General features: G+C 46.3%; 1 non-coding gene and 1 pseudogene across 1 annotated transcript; one reads left to right on the top strand and one right to left on the bottom strand.

Moving 5' to 3' along the window:
• Positions 1-4,622: 4,622 nt before the first annotated feature.
• LOC142447673 (small nucleolar RNA SNORA42/SNORA80 family) lies at positions 4,623-4,754 on the top strand. Its single transcript, XR_012784336.1, has one exon. It is a non-coding gene; the product is annotated as a small nucleolar RNA SNORA42/SNORA80 family (small nucleolar RNA).
• Positions 4,755-7,936: 3,182 nt separating this feature from the next.
• LOC142446195 (alpha-enolase-like) lies at positions 7,937-9,760 on the bottom strand (annotated as a pseudogene).
• Between the last annotated feature and the right edge of the window lie 4,759 nt (positions 9,761-14,519).

Below are 14,519 nucleotides of genomic sequence, written 5' to 3'. Positions count from 1 at the left end.
CTAAGGAGCAGTCTGGTTGTTGTTCTTCCAGGACAGATGGGTTGGTCCGTTCAGCAGTCCGTGGTGCCTTCGCCGCTCTTCGCCAGCACCACAGTGCGAGCGTGTCCATTCTCCTCCAGTCTTCCATGTGTGACATCCAACTTTCACTTGCATAGGAGGCCATGGACACCACCAGGGCACATCTGAGTCCTCAAAGCAACATGCTTGCTCTTCAATACCTGAAAGAGGTCTTGCGCAGCAGGGTGACCCAAATGCAGTGCCCGTTTGCTCTCTTGCCGCTGCTGCCCTGAACAGCGATGGTGGATGAAAGCAAGAGAGAACTCCTCCCTCCACAGCTTCAACCTGTTCTCCACTGACCATGATGTCACCTGCTGGGCAGGTTGTGAGGAGTTTGGTCTTCTTTCCATTGAGTCATCAGCCACACTGAAGGCTTCAATCCTCGATCCTCGTCAGCAAATGCTTCAATTCCTCCTCCCGTTCAAGCAAGCAAAGTTGTGTCATCAGCACATCGCAGGTTAACAAGCCTCCCTCCATCCTGCACTGCCCTCTTCTTCGCATAGGCCAGCTCGTCTGAGGCTTTGCGCAGCAAGTGCGGTGAAAGCAGACAACCCTGACTCACACCTTCCCTGGTTTAAGCCATGCAGCACTCCCCTGTTCCGCTTGATCCCTGGACAAGTTCTTCAGGAGCACAATGAAATGTTCTAGAATCCCATTCTCGACATTATTCGTAGCTTTTTGTGTTCCACCAGTGGATGTCTTTGCATAGCTGATAAAACACAAGCAAACATCTTTCTGGTGTTCTCTGCTTTGAGCCAGGACCCATGTGACAGCAGCCATGACATCGCTCGTTCCACATCTTGTTCTGAGTCCCTCCGGGATCTCTGGCAGCTCCCCGTCAATGCACTGTTGTAACTGTTGTTGGACAATCTTCGGCACAAATCTACTTGTATGTGATGTCAATGGAATGTGTTGAGACGCCTTTCCTTGGAATGGGCACCAATATAGATTGCTTCCAGTCAGTTAACAGAGCAGCGGCCTTCCACATGTCCTGGCGTAAACAAGAGAGTGCTTCATCTATGTGCTGACACATTCCAACCGATATCCCATACTCCTGCTGACGTCCAGCGCACGGACAGTGGTTGCTGGGCTTGAGGGGGGGCCAGAGGCTCTGCTGTTTTCCTTCCTTCTTTTTTCTCTCTGCTCATGAAAGTGGATCAGACCATGTGACCTACAACCCAATTCCTCATCCTTTCAAATTTTCAAATTTGTTGAGCTCCTCGGTAAACTTTTCATTTCATGCCTGAATGTTTATTGGTTTTCCCTTTACAATTCCTCTCTCTGTAAGGAGATTTTCTGTGTGGAGAAACGCTTTTCTTCTGGCTGCCTTTCATTTATTAGGCTCCATTTCTTTTTGCTTCTTTGAGTGGATGTGTGTTGTAAGTAACCGAGGTAGTGTCTGTGGTTACTAGGGAGTCTCCGCCGTCTTGGTGACAGTTCCTATCGACTGTTTGTCCCCAGTTTCTTCTTTGTTTACACACCTCCAAGCTGTGGTTGAGAGGTGGACATTAAAATGGCATAATGTGGCAACTCTGGAAATCCGATTTGCCTCCCTCCCAAGAGGCGACTGTTCTACTTTTTGTTGTTGTTTCTACAATTTGCTGGGCCACTTCTATTTTTTTAACAGTTTTATTGGCACTTAATCCACAGATCACACAGTTCAATAGTTCCACCGGGGAGAATTGTACAGTCATTACCACAATCCATCTTAGCACATGTTCTCTTTTTCTCCCCGTGGTTGAATTGAGTTTAAAGTGAGCTGTGTAATCATCATCAGTTCCAGTGCACGCTCCCCCCCTCCCACCTCCCCCCCTCGCCCCCCCCTCCCCTGTAAACCTGTGCGCCCCTTCTTATCTCCATGTCTCTACTCCTTCTGCCCTTCTCACACTGGAAAACCCAACAGAAACAATGAAAGACAGAAACAAAATAACGTGGTAAGGGTAAAATAAGAATAATACAAGGATAAAAATACAAATAGTGAATATGAAGGAAAAGATCACCGTGAATATTTAAAAGGCCAGGGAAGAAATTGTTTGCCATGAAACCAGAAAAGAAATACTTGTGCCCAGAAGAATTTCAGCTAGGGCCATGGGGGAGGTCAGCTGACACAGCATCCAGTTCGATCCAGTCTGATCACTATGAAAATGCTCTCTGTGGGATAGGAAAGCTGTCGGAGACCCTTGCCTGTGGCTGGGGGCCCTGCCATGGTCTTAATCTGACTTGAGACTCTGCAGATGGGCTTGGGGCCCCCACCGCCCTCTACAAATGGGGTGTTCGCAACTTAGGCTCCGATGCGGTTCCCTTTTTCATATTTGAATTTTGTAATTGTCTTTGAAGCTGCTGTGCCCCTTCCCTGTGGCCTTAGCTGACGCCTCACTGAGATGGCTGCTTGATGACCGGGGTTATGCCATGCTGCCCTGAGGTCAGGTCCACGGTCATCATGGTGTGTCTTACTGACCCAGGAACATAAATCCGGATCATTGACCCCTAGGTTCCCCCAATCCCCACCCCTGTTCCCCCTCACCCCTGCCCACACTCACCACAAAGCTATCAGCATCTCCTCCAAATTGTGCATGCTCCTCTCCCCTGGGCTTGACTTGATTTTCCCGCAATTTGCCCAGGCCTTGTCTCGATGTTGCAGAACCTCAAGTGGATGGTCCTCTGCCGTCTCCCCCTTTTGAAGGAGTGGCCCCAGACCTGAGGTCTCCTCCTTCCAAATGGCTCTTGTGAGGTGCGTGGTAGGGAGGTGGGGTGTGCTCCACGGCCGATAGGTAGCCTTCTCTCCGCTGGTTCAGGGATTGGTCCCTAGGATTTGTTTCATTGGTGTTTTCTCCTTATAGCAGTGGACGCTGTACTGCTTGTCCGTTTGTGACTGCCTTCCTTCCCTCGGCGCAATGGTTTCCAGGTCCCTCCGTGTCGCGCGGTGTTCCGTCACTGTTTTAGGGACGCATCTCGTCACACTTGTTCCTCTGTTCCTTTTCAGCCTGTGCTGTTGCTTGATCGTGCTGTCAGTCCTGCTGCGGGAGGGTTTGAGTTCGGCGTTTCTCTAGGGAGGTCCCTAGCCTTTGTTGTTTCACTTCCCCTCAGACCCTTCCTCCAATTGTTCCACCAGGGCGATCATCATTCTTTTACTTTCTTTTCTCTGCTAAACCCACAGCCTGCTCCATTTCAGGCATTACATTTAGGTCTGGTTGGTATTCAGTGATTTATTTGTTTCTCGTGTGTGTGTGTGTGTGTGTGTGTGTGTTTGCGTGCGCTCCGATCTCTTCTGTCATTTCTGTGACATCTTGGAGTCTCTGTTAAGGGTGTTAGGTTAGGCGGAGTTTTGGGGGGTGGTTAATTCTGTGAGGTGCATTGGAGAGGGGTGAGCAATTTCTATGAAGTGTCTGGAGGAGTGTTAGGTGTTAGGGAAGCGATCTAAAACTGGGGAGGGAGAGGGAAAGAGTGAAAGAAAGGAGCGGTAGGTTAAAAAAAGTGGGCGGGACCAGGGAGTGTTATTCGGTCGGTCAGAGGAAGGGCCACCATTAGGCCCCCAAAGTGCTTGATTTGTGGGTGCTAGTATTTGATAGGAAAAAAGTGTTTTAAAAGAGGTAGTACTAGTGTCCACGTTGGGTTTATGAAGGTGCAAGGAAAAGGTTTGACGAGAAAAGTGAAACTAAGTAAGGAAGTAAAACACCCGCTGCCAAGGTGACAAGGCCTGGTGGGTCCGCCCGGAAGTCAGGGACTGACCCGTCCCGCGGGTCATCAGCAACGTGGACCTGAAAGAGGGACTGGGAATGAAGATGGGCAAGAGACGCAAGGAATGGAGACAAGACAGGAATCTGATCAAGTCTCGTTTATTGAGCAAAAGGCAGAGGCTTAAATAGCCAGCGAAGGGCGGGCACCATTCCGTCACATGGAAATAAGGTATAGCTAGGGTAGCCAATAGTCACGCACCTACCAAATAAGGAATAAATGGCGGGCGATTGTGCTCAAACAGGTCCACATGCTAATGAGGCATACCGGGCTCCTGGCGGAAGTGCCGCCAGGTGTGTGTTGTCCAATGAGCAGAGTGGCTGCTAGCAATTGAGCACCAATCCTAGCAAAGGTCAAGTAACTAATAACTGCAGGTGAAACAAAGGCAGGAAGACCACTGGGCACAATTTATATGACAGGAAACTGAGAGTAAATACATGAAGGTTGTATTTGGCTTTGATCCAAGGCTGAGGGACATGCAGTTCCCCACAAGGGACCTGGGCGGGCCCGAGGCTTTGTGTTACCTTCACAATATCTGCAGGCCAGGTGAACAAAGCAGTGCTTAGAAGGCACTGCTTTAGATGCAAAGGGATGCTTTGCCTGCCAAGTTCCTCATACAGGTTGTGTATAAGTTTTGCAATCAAGTTGTTTGGGGCTGATCTCTGGTCCAACCTCCCGTCCCATTTTGTCTCTGTTCCTCTGTCTTGCATCCCTGCCCCCACTTTCAGTGTTCTCTGCCTTGCTGTGCAAGTTGGGGCAACTTTAGATTGAAGAAAGGAGACGTAAAGGAAAGGGTCAGAGATGACCGTTTCCAAAATGAGAATCGGGGTGCCTGGGTTTGGCTTGATGGCAGGTCCGATCCTATGGGCCCCTCACAGTGTCCCATGCCAGAGCAAACTGTACCCCTACCATTGCCTGCCTTTACCCCGTGGGCTGCCGGCACTGAAGCAGGTTGCACAGTGAAATAAAAAAGATGATAAAAATGAAAAAGAATGGTAATAGGAAAAACGATACTAGAGTAAGTAAGACACAGGAGAGCTGTGGACATGTGTGCCCATGCTTTAAGCTTTGCCCAGGAGCTCCGGCTCTGCTGTGGGTGCTAACTTCCGGCTAGGTGGTGTGTTAGGGGACCAGAAAATGAACACATTAAGGCGGAAGGAAAAGACGGAAAGTAATGTACAGGTGTGTCTATTCCCGTCCTTATGCAGACCCCATGTGGTTTGATCGGCTGTGTTTGTCCCTACTTTTGGGGAGCCCTGGCTATGAGGTGTCCACTAGATGCCTTCTGGTCTGGGCAGAGATCCAAAAGCAATTTGTTTTTTTATTTGCCCCAGTCCCAGTCTGGTCCCTTAGAATTACGACCCTGTTGCCCCTCTACACTTCCATCCCAGCTACTGCAGAGCTGGGAGTCTGCCATGAGGTAGCCAAGTGCCTCAGGGAGATGACCACCAAGGAGATTCTAATTAGATCATTGTGATGGGTTCCTCCTTCCTCCATCCCACCCCCCTCACCCTCCCATTACCTTCCCCCTGCCCTCCTAGTATCACTACTCCCATTTCTGTTCTTGAGTGGTTTATTTGACCTGAATCCCATCGCTGTACCAGTGTACATGCTCCATTCTAGCCAGAGCTGAAAGGCAGGACTGGGATCATGATAGGGAGAAGTAAGGTAGTCTTGAGAAACCAGAAGAATGCTGTGTCTTTCAGCAGCGCTGTACTGCGCCCTGGTTGACTCATTCCTTCCTGTGACCCTTCTGTGAGGAGATATCCTATTGTCTACAGATGGGTTTTGGATCTCTGCTCTGACCTCCCTCATTTTCAACAATATGCTTGTTTTGGGTCTTCTGGTGCCTGTTGCCTGAGTCTGTCGACACCTCATGATCACACAGGCTGGTGTGCTTCTAACATGTGGGCTTGTTGCTTCTCTGCTAGATGGCTGCTTGTTTATCTTCAAGCCTTTAAGACCCCAGATGCTATATCTTTTGATAGCCGGGAACCATCACTTACCACATTTGCTTATGCACCCATTTTGCCTTTAGTGATCATGTTGGGAGAGTGAGCATTACAGAATGCCAGGTTGTTAGAACAAAGTATCCTTGCATTGAGGGAGACGTTGAGCAGAGGCCCAAAGTCCGTCCAATTCCTCAATGTATTGCCATAGAAATATATGTACATGGGCCAATACCTCTACTTTTATTAATTAATATACTTACATAAGTGCACACCTGTGTTTATATCTCTACCCATAGCTTTGCTTCCTAGATCTTTTCTGTTTCTCTTTACCTTTCTCCTGCCCCATCATCATGCTCACCCTTCTTCTGCCTCTGGGTAATTCCTCTCAGCTAGATTGCTCTTGCTCTAACAGCACTGGGATCTCTACTTCCTCCTCATTATTGCTATTAATTCCCGAGTTGTTCCCCTGTCTGTGGTGTTGTTTGCTCCCCACTCCTTTCTCCCACCTCCTCCTCCCCAAGGTCCATCTGGAACCTTCGGTCCCATTGCTTTCTCCTCAGGCTTTTTCCCCATGCCTATCTTATATAGGTAGGCAAAACAACAAAGCAAAAAGAAAACAAAAGATTGAATAAAAAGGGAAACAAACAATCAAGGGGAAAAATAGCAAAAACAGAAATGAAAAAGCATACATAATTCTAGGTCTGTCTGCTGACCTAAGTTATGGCTATCTCCCCACCAGTCCTGGGGCATTCTGGGAACTGCCCCTCCTAACCTAAAGTCTATTTTGGGGGCTCCTCAGGGGGTTGTGGCTTTGCTCTTTCCCATGTTATGTTCCCTTCTTTATCTGCTATGTTCCTTCTTGGTTCGCCCTGCTGTGGCGGTGCTCAGACCAGACACACTCCCTGCCACTATGTGTCCCCTATCGAGGTATGCTCCAGTGATGGACATCATGTCTCAAGTTGTGGTCATTCCTCCAGTCCTCTCTGTGCCTTAGCAGCACGCTGTCAGGATGTCATCCTCAGGGCTTGGTGTGCCACTGTGGGGTCTAGTCCCTTGCTCTCTCTGTTTCCTTCTTGGTTTGCTTCTGTATGGAGGTGACAGGCCAGCTGCTCTCCCCAACCTGCATGTTGTCCTCTGTAGCGCATACTTCCAGGGAGGTGGGGAGTGTCAGTTTGACTCTGATTGGGGCCAGCCCTGTAGACCTCTGTTCACGAGCTGTTCCATGTGGTTATGTTGCGCTCAAGGTTTGTCACACTGTGGTGGAGTCTGCACTTACACTCCCATTTCTGTGGAGACATAAACAATACCCTCCCCCTGGGTGGATTAGTGCCCTACTCCCCCAGTACCATCAGCTCCCCCTGGCCCCGTGTTTGCATTTCTTTAAAGAATAATGCTGGGACCTGACTCAGAAATGCATTATGCGTATATCTATAGATTACTTTGGGTAGTGTTGACATTTTCACACTGTTAAGTCTTCCTATTTGTGACTATGGAACACTCTTCCCTTTGCGCAGGTCTCTCTTGGTTTCTTGTAATCGTCTTTTGTACTTTTCTTTGCACAAATCTCTTATTTCTCTGGTTGGGTTTATTCCTAAGTATTTAATCCTTTGGATGACTGTAGTGAATGGTATTCCATTCATTTAAAAAAATTATTTTGTTGGGGGCTCATACAACTCTTATCACAATCCATCCATCCATCCATTGTGTCAAGCACATTTGTACATTTGTTGCCACCATCATTCTCAAAACCTTTGCTTTCTACCTGAGCCCTTGGCGTCAGCTCCTTGGTGTTCCATTCTTTATTCCCTATTTAGAGTTCTTCATGCATTCGTATACACAGCTCTGGGTCATATTGTTACGTTGCTCTTCTACCCTGCCACATTACTGAATCTTTCCTTTATTCCAACAAGTTTTATTGTTGAGTCTTCTATGTATGAAATCATATCATCTGCATATAGATTTTTTAGGGGTCACTGATGTTTATTTTGCAAACAAAACCACTGGGGATGTTGCCTGTTGACACCTCGGGATGACACTGGGACACTTGGTGGGAAGCTCTTGAGAAGGGCGAGGAGTTGAGTCACAGGGTCACAAAGCTGGGGTTCCAACAGGTATCAGCTGGTCTGGCTTGGCTGCAGGGCAGCTCTAGGGAAGCGGAGAGAACGCCGACAAGCTCATGGAGGGGATACCAGAGTCTGCCTGCCCAGCTTATTTGGCGAGGGGATTTCTGAACTTCTGGCCAGCAAACTTGGCCTTGCTGCCCAGCTCCTCTTCAATTCTGGGGATCTGGTTGTACTTGGCCAGGCACTCAGATCAGCACAGCGCACCAGTCTTGATCTGTCCAGTGCAGAGTCCCACCACCAGGTCAGCAATGAAAGTATCCTCGGTCTCTCCAAAACGATGAGACACCATAACGCCCCACCAATTGGACTGGGCCAGCTTGCATGCCTGCAGAGACTCGGTCACGGAGCCGATCTGGTTCACTTTGAGCAGGAGGCAGTTGCATGACTTCTCATCCACGGCCTTGGTGATTTGCTTCAGGTTGGTCACTGTGAGATCGTCCCCTACCACCTGGATCCCAGAACTGGCAGTGAATTTTGCCCAAGCGTCCTAGTCATCCTGGTCGAAGGGGTCTTTGATAGACACCACTGGGTAGTTCATGATGAAGGACTTGTACAGGTCTGCCAGTTGGTCAGGTGAGATGTACCAGCTGGGGTCATCAGGAGACTTGAAATCTAGGTCGTATTTCCCAGACCTGAAGAACGTCCATGCCAATCACCACCTTTTCGGTGTAACCAGCTTTCCCAAAAGTGTTCTTCAGCAGTTCCAGGGCTTCTTTGTTCTCCAAGATGTTGGGGACAAATCCGCCTTCATCTCCGACATTGGTGGCATCCTTGCCGTACTTCTCTGTCCCGTCCCACGGGACATCAACAACGTGGGTATCTGAAAGAGGGACTGGGAATGAAGATGGGTAAGGGCGCGGAGAGTTGGAGGCAAGACAGGAATCTGATCAAGCCTGATTTATTGAGTTGAGAGCAGAAGTTTAAATAGCCAGCGAAGGGCGGGCACCATTACATCCCATGTAAAGTACGGTACAACTGAGGTAGCCAATAGTCGTGCATCTCCAAATAAGGCAAACAGGTAAGTAAGCTAAGGAAGCATTTCTGGTGCCTGGGTGGGGGAGGGGGGATGCCATCAGTCGTGTATTGACCAATGAACATAGCAGCTGCTAGTGAAAGAGCACCAATCCTAGCAAGGGTCAAGGCAGCCACCCTCTGGCGGGAAAGAAACAAAGGGCAATAAAACCTCAGGGCAGTTTGTATGGCAGGAAACTGAAAGTAAATTCATTAAGGTCGTACATGGCTTAAATCCAGGGTGGGGGGACACGCAGTTCCCTACGCTTCTCCTTGATGACGTTCTTCAGGTTGTGGTACACCTCGGCCCCGATGCGCATGGCCTCCTTGAAGTTGGCTGCTCCGACGGGAGGATCATGAACTCCTGCATGGCCAGCTTGTTGCCGGCATGGGAGCCGCTGTTGATCACATTGAAAGCAGGAACGGGCAGGATAACTTCGGAATTGCCAGCCAAGTCAGCAATGTGACGGTATAGGGAGACTCCCTTCTCAACAGCTCCGGCCTTGCACACAGCGAGGGACACCCCAGAATGGCATTTGCACCAAATTTTGATTCATTCTCAGTTCCCTCCATCTCAATCATCAGCTTGTCGATCTCTTCCTGTTCCGTAACGTTCAGCTTCTTGCTAACCAGGGCAGGCACAATTGTTTCATTGATGTGCTCAACAGCCTCTGAGACACCTTTGCCCAGATACCGGTTTCTTATCATTGTCCTGGGGCTCCAGGGCCTCACAGATCCCAGGCGAGGCACCACTGGGCACGGCAGCTCTGAAGAGCCCTTTGGCGGGGTAAAGATCGACCTCAACGGTGGGATTTCCACGGGAGTCGAAGATCTCTCTGGTGTGAACCTTGAGGATAGACATGATGGATTTCTGGCCGCTGGTTCTCGTCGCCCAGGAAGGAAGTGGAGGAGGCTGCAGACACCGAGACGGGTGTTGGGTCAGCAGAGGGCAGACGCTGCGACTGCCCGAGAAACTCTGCATATAGATTTTTACTTCTTTTTTTTTTTTTTTGGTGCCAATTTCGTTGTTGCTGTCGAATGGCTGTGACCAAGCCTTTCGGCACAGTACTGACTGAGAGGGGTGTCAGGAGGATCCCCAAGTTGAATGTGTTCAGTTTCTCCCCATTGAGCTATAGCAGGGGTGGGGGGTTTATTTTCACAAAGGACCATGTAGACAACATCATTCATAAGTTACATAAAATTATCAAATAACCTGCACTATTTGATCAAGCATGTAATTAACTCACCCCTAAGGTGATGGTTCGAAGTGCTTCTCTTTGGTGAGGCGTGTGATATGAGCTGGTACAGATGATTTCATGGACCTTATATGACCTGACATTGTCTACCCTTGAACTAGATGTTGGCAGCTATTACGTTGAGGAATTTCTCATCTATTCCTATTTTGTTGAATGCTTTTTATCAGGAAAAGGAATTGGATTTTGTCAAATGCCTTTCCTGCACCCATTTAAATGATCATGCCATTCTCTTTCTTTGTTTTATTTATATGGTAGATTCCGTGGATTGATTTTCTGATGCTGAACCATCCCTGTGTACCTGGTATGAATCCTCTTTGACCATGGCGTAGTCTCTCTTGATGGCTTGTTGGATTCTCTTAGCTAGGATTGTATTGAGAATTTTTGCATCCATGTTCATACGTGGTACTTGCCTGGTCTTGGCAAAAGGGACTCCATTTTGAATCCGGTGCCTTCAGCTTGGCTCTCAGAATTCACCTCTCATAGACCTCCCTTTCACTGACCTCCCTCTCTCACCGATCTCCCCCTCCCCTGCTCAACCTTCAAATTCCTGAAGCCGGCTCCTCCCGGAGCCGGAATGTTTTCTGAGGATAAGCACGCTCCACTCTAGCCATCCTTGGCATATAGATAAGGTCAAAGACCTTCTCCCTTCTGAAGCACCTGTGTGCACAGATCCTCCCCAGCTTGGACCCTTCCCAGCTGTGCCTGCCAGCAGGGGTATAAAAACCGCAGCCTAAATTTCCCAAAGTGTGGTTTCAATAGCTCAAACCCCTGAGTTGCTGAATCTGCCCGCAAGCCTCTCAATAAAGCCTGCTTCTAAATTTTGCCGATTGGATCTTTGGTTCTGTTTCGCACCCCAAAATTCCTTACAGTACTGACTGGTGATTCCCTATTGTAGTGGGGCCTTCTCCTGGCTTTGGAATCAGGGTTGTGCCCCCCTTCATAAATTGAGTTTGGTAGTTTGCCATCTTTCCTAGCCGCTGGAGTAGTTTGAATAAGATGATGTCAACTCTCCTCTGAAAGCTTGGTAGAGAAGCCATCGGGCCTGGACTTTTGTTGTTCTTGTTGTGTTTGGGAGTTTCTTAATGACCTGATTCCTCTCTTCCTTTGTTGTGAATCTGTTGGAGTTTTCTGTATCAGTCTGTGTTATTTTAGGTCGGTAGTATGATCCTAGGAATTTGTCCATTTCTTCCAAGTTTTCAAATTTGTTGGAATACAGTCTTTCATAGTATTGCATCATGATTTTTTATTGCAGTTGATTCTGTTGTCATGTTGCCCATTTTGTTTTGTTTTCAATGATCTTATTCATGATGATTACAACTTCTCCTTTACCTTTGTCAAGTTTGCCAGTGGTTTGTCAATTTTGTTAAGCTTTTCAAAGAACTAACTTCCTATATTGTTGATATTTTCTCCTGTTTTCTGATTGATTTATTTCTTCTCTAATCTTTGCTTTTTCTTTTCTTTTGGTAGCTAAAGGCTTACTTTGCTGCACTTGTTCTAATTGCTAAAGTTGTGAGGTTAAGGTGGTGATTTTGGTTCTTTATTGCTGTAAGTTATGCTCTAAGTACTATTTTTGCTGTACTCCAGTTTAGAAATATTGCATTTTCATTCTCATGGAATTTTAAATTTTCACTCCTCATTTCTTTAATTGCCCAGTAGTTTTTAAGTGGGTTCTACTTCAATTTCATGTATTTGATTTTTCCCTTGACCTCTTCTAGTTGTTCTTTTTGTTTTAAATGAGCTTGTCTGTCACTGAAGAATCCAAGTGCGCTTCAGTTTTCCTTTGCCTCCTTTCGCAGCCACTCTGACTAGCGTTCGGATCCGGAGGCTAAGGAACCTGGAAGCGTTTTAAGGCTGTGCGTCCTCTCTCTCTCAAGCTTTATTTATTTTGTTCTTTTTTTTAAGAAAAGCATATTAGGTGTAGTTGCACAGCCAGGCTCATCAAATCAGCAATAACATCCCATTTAACCCTCATAAATGTATTTTTACTCAGTTTCCTCCTCCTCCCACTCTTCTCCCTAATTTCCTGTCTCTCCCCTTCCACTGCCCTCACCACTGTCCCTGGTCTCTTCATAGTCCACAAAGTCTTATATTTCAATGAGAGAACCATTTTCTTTTCTTTTCATTTTTTAGTAATAATGGTATCATTAAATGTTTATCTTTAGAGGATTAACCAACTTCATTAAGTTGCATTTGTTTAAGGAAGCACCGTGCCAGTTTCCATGGTGATTGTCCACTCTACTAGCAATGTATGAGTGTTTTAATCTCGACACATCCTCTCCTGCATTTATTATTTTCTGCTTTGAAAACTTTTTTTTTTTGCTAAGAGTGCTGGTGTTAGGTAGCATTTCATTGTTGTTTAAATTTGTATTCTCTTATTGCTAATAAACACGAGCATTTCTTCATATGTTTGTTGGCCACTTCGAGGTCGTGTTTGGTAAACTATCTACTCATGTCCTGTTCCCATTTCTGATTCAGTTACTTGTATTTTTCTTATTAAGGTGTTGAGTTTTTGTGGATTGTGATAAGAGTTGTATGAGCCCCTACTAAAATGTAAAAAAAGAAAAGAATTAGGGCAACGAATGTACAGATGTGCTTTATACAATTGATGTATGTATATGTGTGGATTGTGATAAGAGTTGTATGAGCCCCTAATAAAATGTTTAAAAAAAATAAAGGTGTTGAGGTTTTCTATATGTTTTTGAAATTAGCCCTTCATTACTAAATAGTTTCCCAATCTGGGGTTCTGTTTTAACTCTTTATGAAGTTTTTGGATGTGCACCAATGTGGTATTTTCAGAAGGCTCCAGTCCTTTGTTTTGTCTTCTATACTTGGTTTCCCCCATCATGTTCTGTAGTGCATCTATGCCTTATATTGGGCCCTTCAGCTTATTGCTCTTTCTCTGTTGATGGTCCTTATGGCTCTGGGGCTTATATGGAGGTCTTTGACCCATTCATTTTGTACATGGTATGAGACACAGGTCTTGTTTCTCGTTCTTGTTTTGCAGGTGAAGATTCCATGTTTCCAGCACCATTTATTGTAAAGACTACCCCTTCCCCCAGTAATCCATTATCAAAAATCAACTGTCAGTAGGTACTTGCTTGTATGCCTGCATTCTCCATCCTAATCCATTGGTCTTCCCGTCTGTTCTTAAACTGCCACCAAGCCGCTCTGCTTGCCATAGCTATGTGACAGGATTTAATGTCTGCGAGGGAAAAGTCTCCTGTTTTGTTTTTATTTTATAACCGTGTTTTATTTATCCTGGGTTCCGTTCCTTTCCATATAAAGTTAGTAGGTAAATTTTCCATTTCTCTGAAGAATTGTGCTGGTATTTGGATAGGAACCGTGTTGGATTTGTGAAGTGTTTGGCAATACTGACATTCTCACTGCATTTTGTCGGCCTATACAGAAGCCTGGTAGCGTTTCCTATTTAGGTAAGTCTCTTTTGGTTTCTTGTAGGCATGTTTTGCAGTTTACTTTGTCTGGATCTTTTGTTACTATGGTCAGATTTCTTTTAATATATTTTCAGTGTCATTTCATCAACATCCAACGGATTTGTGTATGCTGTTCTTGTATCCTGATATTCCTCCTGAAATTTGAGAAGAGTTTAAAAACAGATTGGATGCATTGACCACCAATGACAGAAGACCTGATGAGCCGTGGGAAGACATCAAGAACAGCATTCATGAAGAAACAGAAGGCCATTAAAAAGCCCAGAAAGGAAGAGAAGATCAAAATGCCCATCAGAAAAGGCTCTGGAACTTGCTCCCAATCAGAGAGCAGCTACGACAAATGGAAGGAATGATGAACTCAAGAGGCTAAACAGAACATGTCCAAGGGCAGCTTGAGTAGACAAAGTCAAATATTTTAAAGAAATGTGCAAAGACTTAGAGTTCAGAAACCAAAGGGGAAAAACACAGTTAGCATATCTTTTAAGAAATTAATTAATCTTAATCATTTTATTAGCGGCGCATACAACTCTTATCACAATCCATACATATATCAATTGTGTAAAGCACATTGGTACATTCACTGCCCTCATCATTCTCAAAACATTTGCTCTTCACTTAAACCCCTGCCATCAGCTCCTCATTTTTTCCTTCCCTCCCCGCTCCCCCTTCCCCCCTCCCTCATGAATCCTTGATAATTTATAAATTATTATTTTATCATATCTTGCCCTGTCTGACATCTCCCTTCACCCAGTTTTCTGTTGTCCGTCCCCCAGGGAAGAGGACACATGCCTTGTAATTGGTTCCTCCTTTCCAATCCACCCTCCCTCTACCCTTCCAGTATCGTCACTTACACCACTGATCCTGAAGGGATCAGCCGCCCTGAATTCCCTGTGTTTCCAGTTCCTATGTGTACCAGTGTACATCCTCTGGTCTAGA

Source organism: Tenrec ecaudatus, chromosome 4, assembly GCF_050624435.1.
Source record: "Tenrec ecaudatus isolate mTenEca1 chromosome 4, mTenEca1.hap1, whole genome shotgun sequence".
Taxonomy (NCBI): domain Eukaryota; kingdom Metazoa; phylum Chordata; class Mammalia; order Afrosoricida; family Tenrecidae; genus Tenrec; species Tenrec ecaudatus.
Note: the sequence above shows the minus strand (reverse complement) of the source record. Positions and strands in the feature narration are given on the sequence as shown.